Source organism: Ambystoma mexicanum, chromosome 4p, assembly GCF_040938575.1.
Source record: "Ambystoma mexicanum isolate Mex_15411 chromosome 4p, UKY_AmexF1_1, whole genome shotgun sequence".
In the NCBI taxonomy this organism is placed as follows: domain Eukaryota; kingdom Metazoa; phylum Chordata; class Amphibia; order Caudata; family Ambystomatidae; genus Ambystoma; species Ambystoma mexicanum.
The window spans coordinates 1,087,716,687-1,087,731,000 of record NC_090927.1 but is presented as its reverse complement, the minus strand read 5'-3'; the positions used below and the strand labels follow the sequence as shown (position 1 = coordinate 1,087,731,000).

At 47.9% G+C, this 14,314-nt stretch overlaps 1 long non-coding RNA gene across 1 annotated transcript in view; it reads left to right on the top strand.

The window, feature by feature from the left end:
• Window positions 1–11,291, top strand: part of LOC138452657 (uncharacterized) — a 128,301-nt gene extending 117,010 nt beyond the window's left edge. The window contains exons 2-3 of the long non-coding RNA XR_011260296.1: window positions 8,745–8,878; window positions 11,083–11,291. This is a non-coding gene — a long non-coding RNA (uncharacterized lncRNA). The remainder of the gene's footprint in view (window positions 1–8,744; window positions 8,879–11,082) is intronic.
• The last annotated feature ends 3,023 nt before the right edge of the window (window positions 11,292–14,314 follow it).

Below are 14,314 nucleotides of genomic sequence, written 5' to 3'. Positions count from 1 at the left end.
ACACCCGCGCGCGTCACGTCACTTACGCGCGCAGGCCCTTTCCTCGGATTACACGCATTAACGCACGGACATGCAGTTTTTTCACGTGCTGAATCACTATGCACCCGTCACGAGGGAAACACACGCGCGCGTAACGTCACAGACGCGCTAAGGTTCTTTCCTCGATTTACACGCTGACATGCACTTTTTTGGTGTCCAGTCATAATATCGAATGCAATATTTTCGAAAGTCAAAATGTCGAAAATAAAAATGTCGAAAATAAAAATGTCGAATTACAAAAATGTCGAATTTTTTTCGATATTTTTTCGAATTAATGTTTAAATAAATAATTAATTAATTATAGTTTATAAAACTATTTTTTTAAATGGTTAAAGGTATATCCATGGTGGGTGGGGGGTATGGGGAGGAGGGGGGGTTGGGGTAGGGGTTTGGGATGGGGGGACCCCCCCCAATAAAAAACGTTAGTATGTGAGACATTTTACATAGTTATTTTAACATTGGTTTTTCGATTTTTTTTTCGACATTTTATTTTCGAATTAATGACTTTTTCTATTATATGTATGTGTTTTCGACATTTTTGAATTCGACATTTTTGTAATTCGACATTATTTTTTCGATATTATGACTATAAACCCACTTTTTTCACGTGCCAAATCACTCTGTATCAAGCTGGCCACGCGACAACACACGGAAGACCACGCTTCTGCCCAAAAGACCATTTTCCTGCCCGCCAGAGCCCTGAGCATGCTCCCACCTGCCATCTGCTGCTGCCTGCCTGCCTGCTGCCTGCTGCTCACGTGCCCAGCTATTTGGTGCCTGCACGTCAGCCCTATGCAGGGGTCCAGTTGCTGTGTCCACCCCTGCTGGAACAGAAGACTCCTGACTGGGATACCATCGCTCCACAGCCCAGCCCAGGACCCAGTTGCCTACCCACACCTGCCTCGGGGGTCGCCATGTCGAGGCAAACACCATCCGAGACCACTGGCGACCCCCAGCCAGAGAGGCAGAGGGCCACCAGCTTCAGTGAGACGGAAGTAGGTGTCCTGGTGGAGCAAGTTCTGGGGCATTATGATGCCCTCTCAACATCATTGCGCGCCGACAAGGAAGGACGGGAGAGGATCTGGGAGGACGTAGTGGTTGCCATCAACGCAGAGGGGGTGGCAACCCGCGACATCAAGCACGTCCGGAAGCGCTGGGAGGACTTCAGGTCCAGGACCCTCAACAAGGCCCGGCGCCTCGTGAAGGCAGATGATGCAGAAGGGGTCCCGGGTCAGCCTGAGCAACATCCAGATGAGGGTCCTGGAACGCATAAGCCCAGCGCTCCACGCCCAGATCCTTCGGAGGAACATCCGTCTGGAGTCGAGCGGTAAGTGGCCATGCATTGCTGTGTGAGACAGGGCATGTTGCAGTGTGCTGGTAGTCTGCTACTTGCCTGTATGTGTAACATATGCCATGTATGGATGTGTGTGTGCAGGGACATCATGGTAATGCATGTGAGACCAGTAATGCGTGAACCACATGGATGGTGCATGTGTTCCAATGCAACATGGGGAGCTGCATGCGGAATGCACACATGAATGCATGCCTGTCTCTGTTCTTGGACATGGATGGGGGTGGGAGATGGGGCCTGCTCTCATGTACATGTATGGTGCACATGTGTGTGTGTCTGAGAAGCGTGTGTGTGTGTGACTTTTAAATGCCATGGATGCATGACATGTCCATGCCGATGTGTTCATTCACTTATGCAGTCTAGTCACCCTTGTATCCACTGTGTCTGAGGTGTACGAGCCCTGATGCATGACCCTCCGGTGATGTGTGTGCATGGGATCAGTATGAGCCATGATGCATGTGAGTTTGAAAACAAACCTTTATGTTAATAGTGGCCCTTGTACATGGATGCTGATGTTGATTGCATGCACCGTGCCTGTTTCTGCATGTGTGTTGCCTGCATTGACCCATGTGTTGTGGAGGGACAGGATGGAAGTGACGTTTCACAGTGCCACTCATGTGTTATTGCTTCCTGTCTAGGGGACTATTGTACAGTACCCTCATGCTTGTGTTCTATGTCTCCCTCTATGCAGCGTCGAGTGAAGAAGAGGGCAGGGACAGCGCTGTGGAGCTAAGCGGTGGGGATGCCACCACCGGGCGGCGACGCAATGCCCAGCCACCCTCCCAGGAATTGCCATCATCCGGGAGCAAGGGGACTGGTGCCGCGCCTGCCACTACGGCTGTAGCGGAAGGGCTCGGTGAGCCCCCACAGGGGCTTGCAATGGCAGAAGTCAGTGCGGAGACATCCAGGTTGGTGGTCTCCACAGAGTAGGAGGAGCCCGCTACTGAGCCACACACGGGGCCTGGTGGGGGTAGTACCACTGGTGCAAGTGGTGCAGTCCAGGGCCAGGGGCAGGAGGCAGCACAGGTCGCCGCAGAGGGGCCTGTGCATGTCGCTGTCCCTGACCCTGTGACTGCACCACCATGCACCAGCAGGGAAGCCCCGTCCCAGGCCCGTCCTCAGTTAGGGGGGAGGCCCACATCATCTGGCTCTCCACTACCTGCAGACGATTAGTCCCATGACCGTATGGGCTCCGTCCTGATTGGTGTCGCATTGCGCACGCGTGGCATTCGTGATGACGTGCGTGCTTCCTGGGGGGAGCACGTGGAGAGCTGCGTGGAAACGTGGCACAGTTGGGAGGGGCCATGGTCGGTGGGTTCCTACATGTGTCGCGCACTCTGGCGGACCTCTCCTCCTCTGTGGAGGCTATGCGCCAGTCGTTCTCCCTGCCGTCTTCCATCCCAGATTCCAGCAGGGCCCCGTGTGGACCTGGCCTGACCAATAAAGCCAGCTTGGTGGAGATCCCATCCCTGCCACAGTCGGGAGTCGGCGGTCCAGCAGGGGTGGACACCCCAACAACTGGAGACCAGCAAATGGAGAATGTGCAGGCATCATTGGACAGGGTACATGGACAGCAGCAGCAGCAGGCTCTAGGTGGGAGCAATGACGGCTCGGGGCCATCAACATCAGAGGGGCAGGCATCGGCCAGAGGGCAGTAGGACCCTGGAATGGGAGTGTCTTCCGTGTGGCTGCGGTTGGGCCAGCGGATAGATGCGGAGAGGCGGCGGGCGGAAGAGGCGTAGCTCACCATGGTCAGGGTGGAGTTCTCCATGTGCCGGGCGTTGAGGCGGGCTGAGTGCCTCGAGGCAACTCGCAGGGAGTTAGAACAGGCCGTGACTACATCCCTGCGAGACCTCGGGGCCAGGGCAGAGGCCCGCCTCCAGGAGATTGACATGGAGTTCGATGATGCCCTGGCCCACGACATCACAGAGTAAGCCGTAGGACTTGCCCGCCGCCATTGTATATAGTTAGTTAGTGTTAGGTTTCCTTTCTCTTTTTTTTTCTTTTGGGACGCTTGGACATTGCCCCACGTTTTGGTATATAGTTCTTAATTAGGTAGGTTTTTTTTATAGGTTTCATTTCATTTGTTGGGCTCATGGACACTGGTTTCAATCTTTGTACATAGTTGAACTGTGGATTTCTGAAGAAATATTATTTTACATCACCATGGATCAATGGATTTTTGAATTTAGGTTTCCTTTGGATTTGCTTTGGTGGACAGAGTTTGGACTAACTTTATTTTGGATAACTTTGGATTGTGACTTCATTGTTTTTTTTACATTTTTGGACATGCATTTTTTTTTCATTTTTGAAATTGTTTTCATGCTTTGATTCCATTTGCTTCATTTTGTGCACAATACATTTTGATTTATTACTTCCATGTGTGGTATTCGCTCATTGGTTTACTGCATGTCACAATGTGGGTTTACACAATCACTGGCACCCAGTTTGTGTGTGTGACGGGCATGTGTTGATGTGCATAGTTGACTTTGGGTTTGTGTCATGAAATAGGCCTTTCAGTGTGGGGTGGATGGGAAACTTGATTGTGTCTCAAGACTGGGGTGGCGTGCAGTGGGATTTTGGTGGACATGAGGCCCATGAATGTACATCTTTATGACATGTTGGGTGGGGACATGAGTCGGGGCCTGCTGGCAGGTGCCCGTCAATGCTGGGGGTGTGCGGACGCAGGGGGACATGAGTTGGGGCCTGCTGGCATGTGCCAGTCAATGCTGGGGGGTGGGGGTGCAGGGGGACATGAGTCGGGGCTTGCTGGCAGGTGTCCGTAAATGCTGGGGGTGCAGGGGGACATGAGTCGGGGCTCACTGGTGCATGGTTACATGTGGGCTGGCTGAGGGGCATGGCCAGGGTGGATGGGTTGCCTACGGAACATGACATGGGGTGCAGGGTAGTCCCCTGTGGTGTGGGCTTGCTGCAGGTGCTGGGGAGGGGGTATAGGGCACACCTGGGAGGACCCACACTGCCAATTCACGTGTGATTCTCCCTGCGCACCCCTGAAATACACATTCCCTACTCGCACAGGGCCTATCGCGTGTGATTCTCCACGTGCACCCCTCAGAATACACGTACCCCACTCGCACAGGCCCTATCGCATGTGATTCTCCATGCGCACCCCCTAAATACACGTAACCCGCTCACACAAGGCCTATCGCGTGTGATTCTCCACACGCACCCCCGAAATACATGTACTCCGCTCGCACAGGGCCTATCGCGTGTGATTCTCCACGCGCACCCCCGAAATACACGTACCCCGCTCTCACAGGGCCTATCGCGTGTGATTCTCCGTGTGCACCCCCGAAATACACGTACCCCGCTCGCATAGGGCCTAACGCGTGTGATGCTCCACGCGCATCCCTGAAATACACATACCCCACTCGCACAGGGCCTATCGCGGGTGATTCTCCATACGCACCCCCAAAATACACGTACCCCGCTCGCGCAAGCCCTTTTGTGTGTGATTCTCCCCGCGCAGCGGGGTACCTGTATTCGGAGGGGTGCGCGGGGAGTTTTACAGACGTTTTTGTGGTTGGGGGCTGTATGCTGGTCCACTGACCTGTGCGCCATTTACGGGATTTGTGCGCTGTTCATGGCGTACGGGGCAGGGTTGAGGGCGTAACTGGAGCTGCTGCAGGGTCGCTGCGCCACTCTGCACCACGGCTGGTTATGGATGTTAAAATCCATGAATACGCTGTGCGGGGAAATGGATTTTGGCGCAGACTGCCACACGCGCACACTGTGCGCCAGCCGCGTGTGCCACTTGTGCGCTGAATTCTATGAATTACCCCCTTAGTGTTGATGCAGTGGAGGCATTTGATGATGTGAATTGTGGTTTCCGCTTCAAAACACTTGTCTGGATACTTTGGATAGTCCTTTGTTACACTGTTGAGGGCTGTGAGGGGTCAGAAAGGTGAGTCGGACAACTTTGTGAAGGCTTTTCCAAATATGCCATTTTATTAACTCAAAAGGTTGGATAACTGCCTCACTATCCCTACACTGACAAGGATTCCCCACCTAAAATAAACTAAAAGAAACACTAACAAAAGGATTCTGTCCATCACACTTAAACACACACCAATTTAACAAGGTAATATATGGCAGTTCAATAGCACCACATATGACAGTTAAATTCGCAACATTACTACTGTTTCTCCTTCTAATCTGGGTGAATTCCCCTCTCCCCGATTCAAGTAGGATTTTGTTCTACAGCTCCAAAAAAAGGTTAAGGAAATCCTGTATCATAGCAAAGTCCCACTTCAGTTCTCTTTAGTTCCAAATTTTCTCTTTGGTTTCAACAAAAAGGTCTTTGTCAGGATATTCCTGCACCAGTTCATAAAACCGCTTGTTTGACAATATAACATTTTTCTGCAGAGGTTCATACAACACTTGCTTCAATAATATTAATTTGTCAGGAGGAATCTGTATTAATTCACAATAGTTCAGTGGTTCTTCAATCTTCTTCTTCAATATATTTACGACACTACAGTAATTCAATGACTTAGACCTGGTTCACTCTCTTGTCATGCCTATTAAAACAAGTTTTTCTGCTCTGGTGTACTCTCCTGCCGAACAGATCAAACTACTACAACATTCTCTGCTCTGGTGTACTCTCCTGTGAGAGCAGATCAAACTACTACAACAACATTCTCTGACCTGGTGTACTCTCATGCCAGGCCAGAACAAACGTCTACTTGTAAACACTTCTCTGGTAAAGGTCAAACTGCAACAGGTTAGCAATGTCTTTTGCGCCACAACCTCAAAATTTAGAAACTATTCAAGGGAAACGAACCACACTGATGCTATTTATTACACCTGTGTAGTGTCTACATGTTATACTCTACTCCCTTTGAACTTCTTCCTTCAGAAGGGTAGGCTTCTTGCCACTCTTGTTTTTCCCCTTTCATATTAACAAACTGCTGACAGGAATTCTGTTTCACTTCCACACTTCTTTGGCTTTGGCAATGTGGGTTTAAAGCCCTTTTCTCTTAAGACTCTTTTCCATAAGGGCAATAGTTCTTAACAAAATTGAGATTCTCAACTGCCTTGTTCTGGCTTGGGTAATTCAGGTTCTTTCGTAATTGGCTAGTTGCATTTTTCTTTTGGATTTGGCAATTATGGTTTGTCTCTTTCCCTAGGAATGCTGCCCGTTCTTGGTGTTGGCTCTTTTTATGCCCCACAGTGACACAGTCACACTTTTCTGGTAAGAGTATGAAGTTCTTATTCTGCCATCTGCGTGTCTTTATATCAGCTTGGTTTATTACAAATGAATTAACCTGCTTCGCATTCGTTGGGTATTCAAAAGGTTTCCTTCTCTTAATGTTACAGTTCAGTTTCCTGGTCTTGGCCAGTGGGCGGTTATGGAGCACTCTGGGGTCACAATGTACCAGTAAACTTAATGAGTCTGGGGTGCGTGTCCGTTCACCTCACTGCTTACAAGTCTTCTGCTTCGGTTTCCCTCTGCGGCCTGGCCACCTCTTACTTGCGGTTTCCTGCAGCCCATGTCTACTAATACTAGAGCTCTCCCAGTTCCCTGAGCGATCTGGAGCTCATCTGCTCCCGGTGCTGGGCTGACAGTGGGAAATACTACAAATAGGTGCACTATCTGCTGCGTGACTTCTCAGCTGAAATCGCGTGTCCAGGAGACCCTCTCAGGACCGGCATATACTCTGTACGGCTTTGTGGTCCCAGCTTCTCAGCTCATAGCTGGGTTCTGCTTCTGATGCCACGTGGAGGTTGAAAAATGACCCCAACTTCTACTGTTGCTCTGCTTCTCCTTCTTATTCTCCATGGCCTGCACCTGAGGTGGATTTTTATGCCTCCCAGTCTCCCTCAGGTGTGGGTCATTAGTCCTAATTGACTGCGACTTGCTGTCCTCTGCCTCTGCAAACCTCTTCCTCGTCACAGTATTTTGGGAATTCTTGGACTTGAAGTCCACAAAGTCAAATTCAGCTTTTTCTATGAATTTATCATCACCAACTTAGTTATTATCCCACTACATAATCCCCAAAGGAGTACCATAAGAATTCCATGAATTGTTTGGTTTTACAGGAGAAGGGGATTTCTTAAGGGTTAAATTGGTAACACTTAAAGAATCCTCTTCCTTATTTCTCTGGGACTCATAGGAGCTTTCATTTCTATTAATGTCTGAAACTTTTAAAGGGCTTTTCTTACTCCTAATACATGACAGGTTATAATTGTCTTCACCCCCATTCTGACAATTTGAGATAATAAAAGCTTTTGCTGACAGCAACCCAATACATTTTCTGGCATCATGGATATTCCCTTCTTTGAGGAAGGTAAATACTGTGTCTCATCCCACGAAGTCCTCCTGTTCCCTTAGGGCCCTTCTCCTCCCAGGTGATTCTCCCGACTAACGCTGCCCCCAGGGTTAGGATCAAGAAGCGTATACCTTTCCCTGGCCACTTGGAAGGAGACTTTAGGTAGGGTTATTGTGAGGACTCCACAGGGTTCATCACAGGGCCCTAGTATATGTGTTTGACAGTGAAGGTGAATGTTTATAAAACTATGTCAGTGGAACTCTAAAGGCATGAAAACGGGGCGAGCTCTGTACCGGTGCATATTTTATCTGGTCCTGGAAACGCTGGCCATTAAACTGCAGATTAATTCAAGATTCATAGGTCTTGAGATAAATTAATGAAGGGCCAAAGTCCTCTTTTTTGCAGTCAATATGCTTCTCTTCCCAGTAGACCCAGTGAAGAACCCCCCTCAGATGTTAGAGACCCTGAATGTTTTCAGCACATTGTCCAGATACACGGTTAACTAGAATAAATAAGTGGCTATGTCTATAGGTGTTAGTCCAGAAAACGAGGATTGGTCCGGATCAGCAATCCAAAGCAACGAGGTGTCATATACTTCAGAATCATTTTCCCCATGTGAAATGAGCAAAATGGAGTCACTGAAAGCAAATCATCTCCTCATTGAGGTAGTGCAGGACATAGAGAGGAGGACTTTGAAGCTGGGTGTACTACGGAAGATCAATGTGGTCAAAATGATAGTTGACACACCTGCTACATGTCACTGACATTCATTTATGACACTGATAAAGAGTTGCTAGACTTTGATAAAAAAACAAAACATAAATTCAGGTCTGTTATTACAGAGACTGAAGACAACGGTTATGAGAGATGGCTTTGGTATCCCAAGCAGAGCAGTGCTATCAATGTGCAATACAGGATCAGTGTACTGGGGTTGTCGCTGGGTCACTGAGGGCCCAGCCTGTATGGGTGAGTCTAGAAGCAGAAATTATGTCTGGTAAGAATGCAAAAATGTTACAACTACAACCAAACTTCACTAATCTGCTCAATTTATGCATTTCTAGAAAGACTCTTTTAAAGATGTAAAAGAGGAGAATCTGTGAACTGAAGAAGGCAGATGGGACTGAGCTGTGGAAACATCCTAACATCTGCATTTGAGATAAGCAGCTGCATTGGCCACCCTGATAATGTCACAAAGGTGAGTGAGACCAGAGCATACAGACACCAGGTTAGGGTCTTTACTAATCTTTATTGGTCTCTTTACTCAGTATGGAGCTTTAGTGTTGCATAGAGTATAGAAAAAGAACGTCCATCCATTTCCTGGCCTCGACCCACCTTCCCCATTAGCTTCTCCTATCACAAGGCTATGGAACATCCAGGGGTACGGCGGGTGGTCTAAGGCTCAGGTTGGTGGGTTTAATCTTTTCAAGTCTTTTTCAGTCTTTCCACTCAAACACAAAACAAAGAAATGTTGTGGTTTGGCAACATGGTTTTCCCAGAAATGTCTGTATACAAGGTTGTCCAGCCAAATGTAGTTCATGCACAACTAAATAAGGAAGTAAGACGTACATGTAACACCACCCTACAACCCTAGGCCTTCTCCAAAGAGTCCACAATGGAAAGGTTGCTCTATTCTCTGGGTCATGCCATGAGGCATCTCAGTTACTTATATTGTGTGTTTGTTTAAAGAGACGCTTGCACTTCTTTCCTCGACTCCTGGTATTGATATTCTGTTTTTCCCTGTCTCATCTGGGTTCGCCTCCTCTGCTGCTTCCCCTGAGTTACCCTGATTCCTGAGAGACCTCTGGCAAAAGGTGCACCTGCGGCTTCAGGCTAGGCAGGAGGATGAAGGGATGCCCAACGCCAGGCAAGGCCCAGAGCTTCTTCCCCTCCTCTGCGTGTAAGATGCCTGAGGTCCTCTCTCTCTCTCCTGGGATTCCTTTCCTGTTTCCGATCTCTTCCAGCATTTTCTTGCTATACCTCTGCCCTCCTCTGTTTGTCTCTTCATCTCTCACCTCTTGAGGTCTCCATGCACATCTCATCTTCCCCTCTTTCCCTGATTTCTCCTTCCTCATTACCAACTCATCCTCCATTATTGGTCTGTCTTTTCTGCTTATTCTTAACCTCTTCCTTGTCCTAGATTAACTGTTGCACATCACCCAGTGTAATTGTTGCCTCCCAAGATGTAGTTTTTCCTGCCCAGAGTGGTTATTGACTCATTACATTTACTGTACCACTCCCAGATTAATTGTTACAGGTCGCATGGAGCAATTGTTGCCCGCTGATTTATTGAAGGACTGTTTGAATAATTGTTGCATACCACATGGGGTAAATGTGGCTTTGATACATTTCTCATATCGCCTGCAGCAATTGCTGCCTCACTAGATTTATTGTACCATTATTGGAGTGATTCCTGCATAACATCTAGAGTATTTGTTGCCTCATCAGACCCACTGGGCGACTGTCAGATTAATTGTTGCCTTACTATGTTTACTGGACCACCAGTAGCATAACTGTTGCCTCTTGCCCAGAGTAATGGTTGCATCTCTAGACTCATTCACATATCACCTGGAACAGAAGTTGCTTTCTAAGACATTCTAAGAAGCAATAAGAAAGCTAAGCACTTATTTCTAGAGCCGCCAGTATTTGCCTACCAAAGAAGTGAGAATTTAAGGGATATGCCAGTTAACACTAGGGAACAGCAACTCCCCCCCACTGCCAGAGCAGGGAGACAGGGGACCTACACGTTTGAACAAGCGTAATTGTAACAATGTGACAAAAGGCCCGGTAGTCTTTCACCATGGACAGGCAAAAAGATCAAATTCTGTGACTTTGCTACTTGTTCTTCAGAGAATGTGATTTATTGCATTAGATGTCCATGCAGAATCTATTATGTCGGGGAAAACAAAAGACGAGTGAGGGTAAAATGGAATAAACATAAGTCACATATACACGCACGAAAAATGTAAATTCATCTATAGCATGACATTTCCATGAACAAAGACACACCATAGCACAGATGAGATTCCAGGTCCGAGAAGTACTATGCACCAAAAGATATTGAGGGGACATCACAAGAAAAAGAGCACACAGAGAACCATTCTGGGTGCACAGGCTTGAATCCCTGTGGAATTAATGAAGAACTTAACTTACATTGTTCTGTAAAGTACATAGTGTGACAATGTTCATTTGTACATGTTCTGCAAGACACATGCAAGGATCTGATCGCCTTGATCAATACAGATTGCTCCATTCTATTCTACACACACGTGTCATTGATTTTGATTGACTTGCTGCACTCGAGATGCGCATTTTGCAGTATGGAATAGCTGAGCGGCACTGTACATGTTGTTTTCCTAGGTCTGGTCTAGAACACTTATAGTTCGGTCTTTATTGTTTCAGAGAACGGTGAACACTGGTGGCTCCAATACGCTTGTGACGTTTTGCAGCACTTTCTGATTTGAAGGACGTGCATGCCCTGACAGTGCGATGTGTTGGAGTTAGACGTTACAGCCTGGACTTGGAGGCATATTATCACCACTTGCACATACCTGGCCAGGTGAAATCAATGGTCCATCATGGAGTCAATAGATTGAAGGACATGATTTGAAAATTAAAATGATGATGAAAGAATCTGGCTAAACTCGTTTTTGTTCTTTTTTTTGCTCCTTGCACACATCCAATGAATGGACTACCAAATTGGGTATAAATATGTTGTCACACGCACTAAACATTTACTTGTAACAATGTGGCAAACTGTATGAATTTGTTATTCTTGGTGGGGGGAATTCAGCTGTCTGCTCACCATGTATCTGTCAGTAACAATCACAATTGTTCAATTGTTTCTATTTTAAATCCGGTGGTTTGATACGAGTGATTTTGCCTCAATGTCTGGTGTTTTCTGATGCTACGACAGAACTCAATTAAAGTTGCAACTACTCTTTGAAGGAATGTTTTTCTAGCCAACTGAACTAGGTAAAGGGTGTGCAGCCCTCACCACTGGATATTTAAGCCAAGGTCCACAGTTTCACCGCTATTTTTAATGCCCCAGGTGGAGGAATCTTTTTAGAGTATGCACGCCGAATTTTAATACATGTCACTCATAACGACAATTAATTGTTAAGACTAAAATAGCGGTGCGCACTCTCAATTTGTAATGTGTGCATTGTTCCTTTCCGCATATCTTCCAGAGTGGAGGCACGCAGACAATGTTGTTAGAAGACATCCAACACCTGACCAACAAGAGAATCATCACGCGCATTTTTTCAGCTGTCGAGGCAAGTGCCATTTTAGATTTGATTATAGGGACACATGACTCACTAATAAAGGTAGCGACCCACAGCAGAAAATCAAATAGCTAGAGTATGTCATCACAATGGAGATAAATCTTAAGCTACATGCTGTCGCACTAGGCAGGTACTATCGAGCCCAACACATTCCTAGAGGACTGCAGATTCCACTAAGAGCTACTCCCTGCAAGGAAAACAAGGATTTTGTGCAGGAATGGGAACAGATCCTCAATAAATGCTCCCTTCATTTAATTTTACTCACTATCCAAGAGGTACTTAGCAAAATCAGCCACTTGGAAAAGGAAACAGAGGAATTTAGGACTGAAATTACTGGGTTTACTAGCGCTGAGTCATTTGCGGAGACCCTCAATGATATCAACAACAAGCCTGAATCATACAGGACGGAGCTAGAGACATAAAAGTTGAGGAAATTCAAGAGGGACACTTATGATTACCTCCACAACACGGGATATACACCTGAGCTGAAAAGTATCAGCAGCAACTGATGAGGACGTGAGGGTACTCATCTAATCTGAGCAGTTCTGAAGCAGACCAAACGGACGCACCTACCATAACCACATATGCCCTACAGGCCAGCACCTCTGGTATTGCCACTTGCACCGCAGGAGAGAGATTGAACACAACACAGTGTCATGTTTTAGAACAGGGCACAAGGGCCTCTCCATTCCTCCAAAGACCCACTTGGAGTCAGACTTGGCGCTTGTGGCACCAGACTCACACACTCCCATAGGATGGCAGTGAGCATTGGACTTGTAGTGCATAGGTGGGGACAAGATGGATTCCCCCACAGATTTCGGTTCCTAGAACTGCATATGCAGTCTAGCCTTTTGGGTGTGGTTCAGCCCAGAGACACCTGGGATACCCAAAGACTATTTAAGCCATGCCCAGGCCGAGAAACACGCTTTGCATTTCTCTACACCTGCAGCGTGACACTCACCGAGTTCGGATCGGTCTCCAGAAGGCCTGCGCCTTTCTTCTGCGCTCAGCACCTGCAAGAACAAGAACACCATTAGGAGTAGCCTTACCTTGCGGAGCATCCGCCCATCATCCATCGTTCCTTCAGTTCTGCGGGCAACTACAGTGGGTCATTTTCATCTCGGCACGCCGCTTCCTAAGGAAAAGGGAAAAGAACAGAAAAGAAGACATTAGTGAGCATTCTGCAAATCTTTGTTTACCTTAAAGACTGTACGAGATTCAGACGCTTACCTGAATTCAAGCCGCTCTGGGGGTAACTTCGTCTCCGGAGCTCTCATCAATCTGCAAGAGGGAAAAGACACACCAGATTAGCGTGGAAAAGCATTCAGAGGCGCGGCACATCACGCTTACTCACCGCGTTCTTCTCCTTAACTGGCATCTACGCTGAAAACATTGCGGCACCTAAAAGACACAGAAAAACGAACTCGGCTCAATACAAGCACAAAGAGGTTGCACCGCGCATCGCGCTTTCACTCACCCTGAGGGTTACTCATCTCAGCAGCACGCTGCCATCCCCGGATGCCGGCCAGCATCTAAGGAAGGAAAGGAACAAGAGTTCGAGAACTGTTCAAAGGACTCATTATACTTACCCGTCGGACTCCCGCCAGTGAAGTAACTAGGCGGCAACGAGCCTGCATCAATCAACGCACCCCTGCGCTGAAAGCAGGACGGAGAGCACTCTGCACAAGAAAACAAGGTGAGGTGTGGACCAAGGGGAAGGGGTGGGCCCCGGGAAAGAAGGGGTTCAAGCACGTAGCGACAATAGAGAGTTAAACTCTACCAATTCTGTGTAGGAGGTCAGAACAGGCTGAGTGACGCCCCCGTGGATACCAGGTGAGCGTTACAGAACGCAAAGCCTCACACTAAAATCCACCTGGGCATCATGGAAACATCAGAAACCGACCAGTTAGCCCACATGTTGGGGCAGCTACGTTCAGAAGTACATGCAGCCAGGCAGGAGACCAACACCCTGAGGAAAGGGTTGATAGTAGCCAAAGAACGCACAGATGATTTAAGCCGGCAACTGCTCCAGTCACAAGCAGGGCATGCCCCATTGCCGGGAAGCGTGCCCTCAATGCCAGCTCCATCAGCCAACCCCGTTCAGATTACCCTTCCTGGGGCTGTTCCCACGATTTACGGGGGATCCTAAGAGGTTTGCAACGTTGATGAATCAGTGCCGCCTGCACTTCCTTTGTAGGCCATGGGCCTTTCCGAATGACCAATCACGGGTCGCTTTTGTGCTATCCTACTTGAGCGGAAGCGCTGCGCACTGGTCTGTACCCTTTGTGGCCTAAGACGATCCTTTGCTGCATGACTTCAGGGGCTTTCAGCGGGAGATGGAAAAGCTG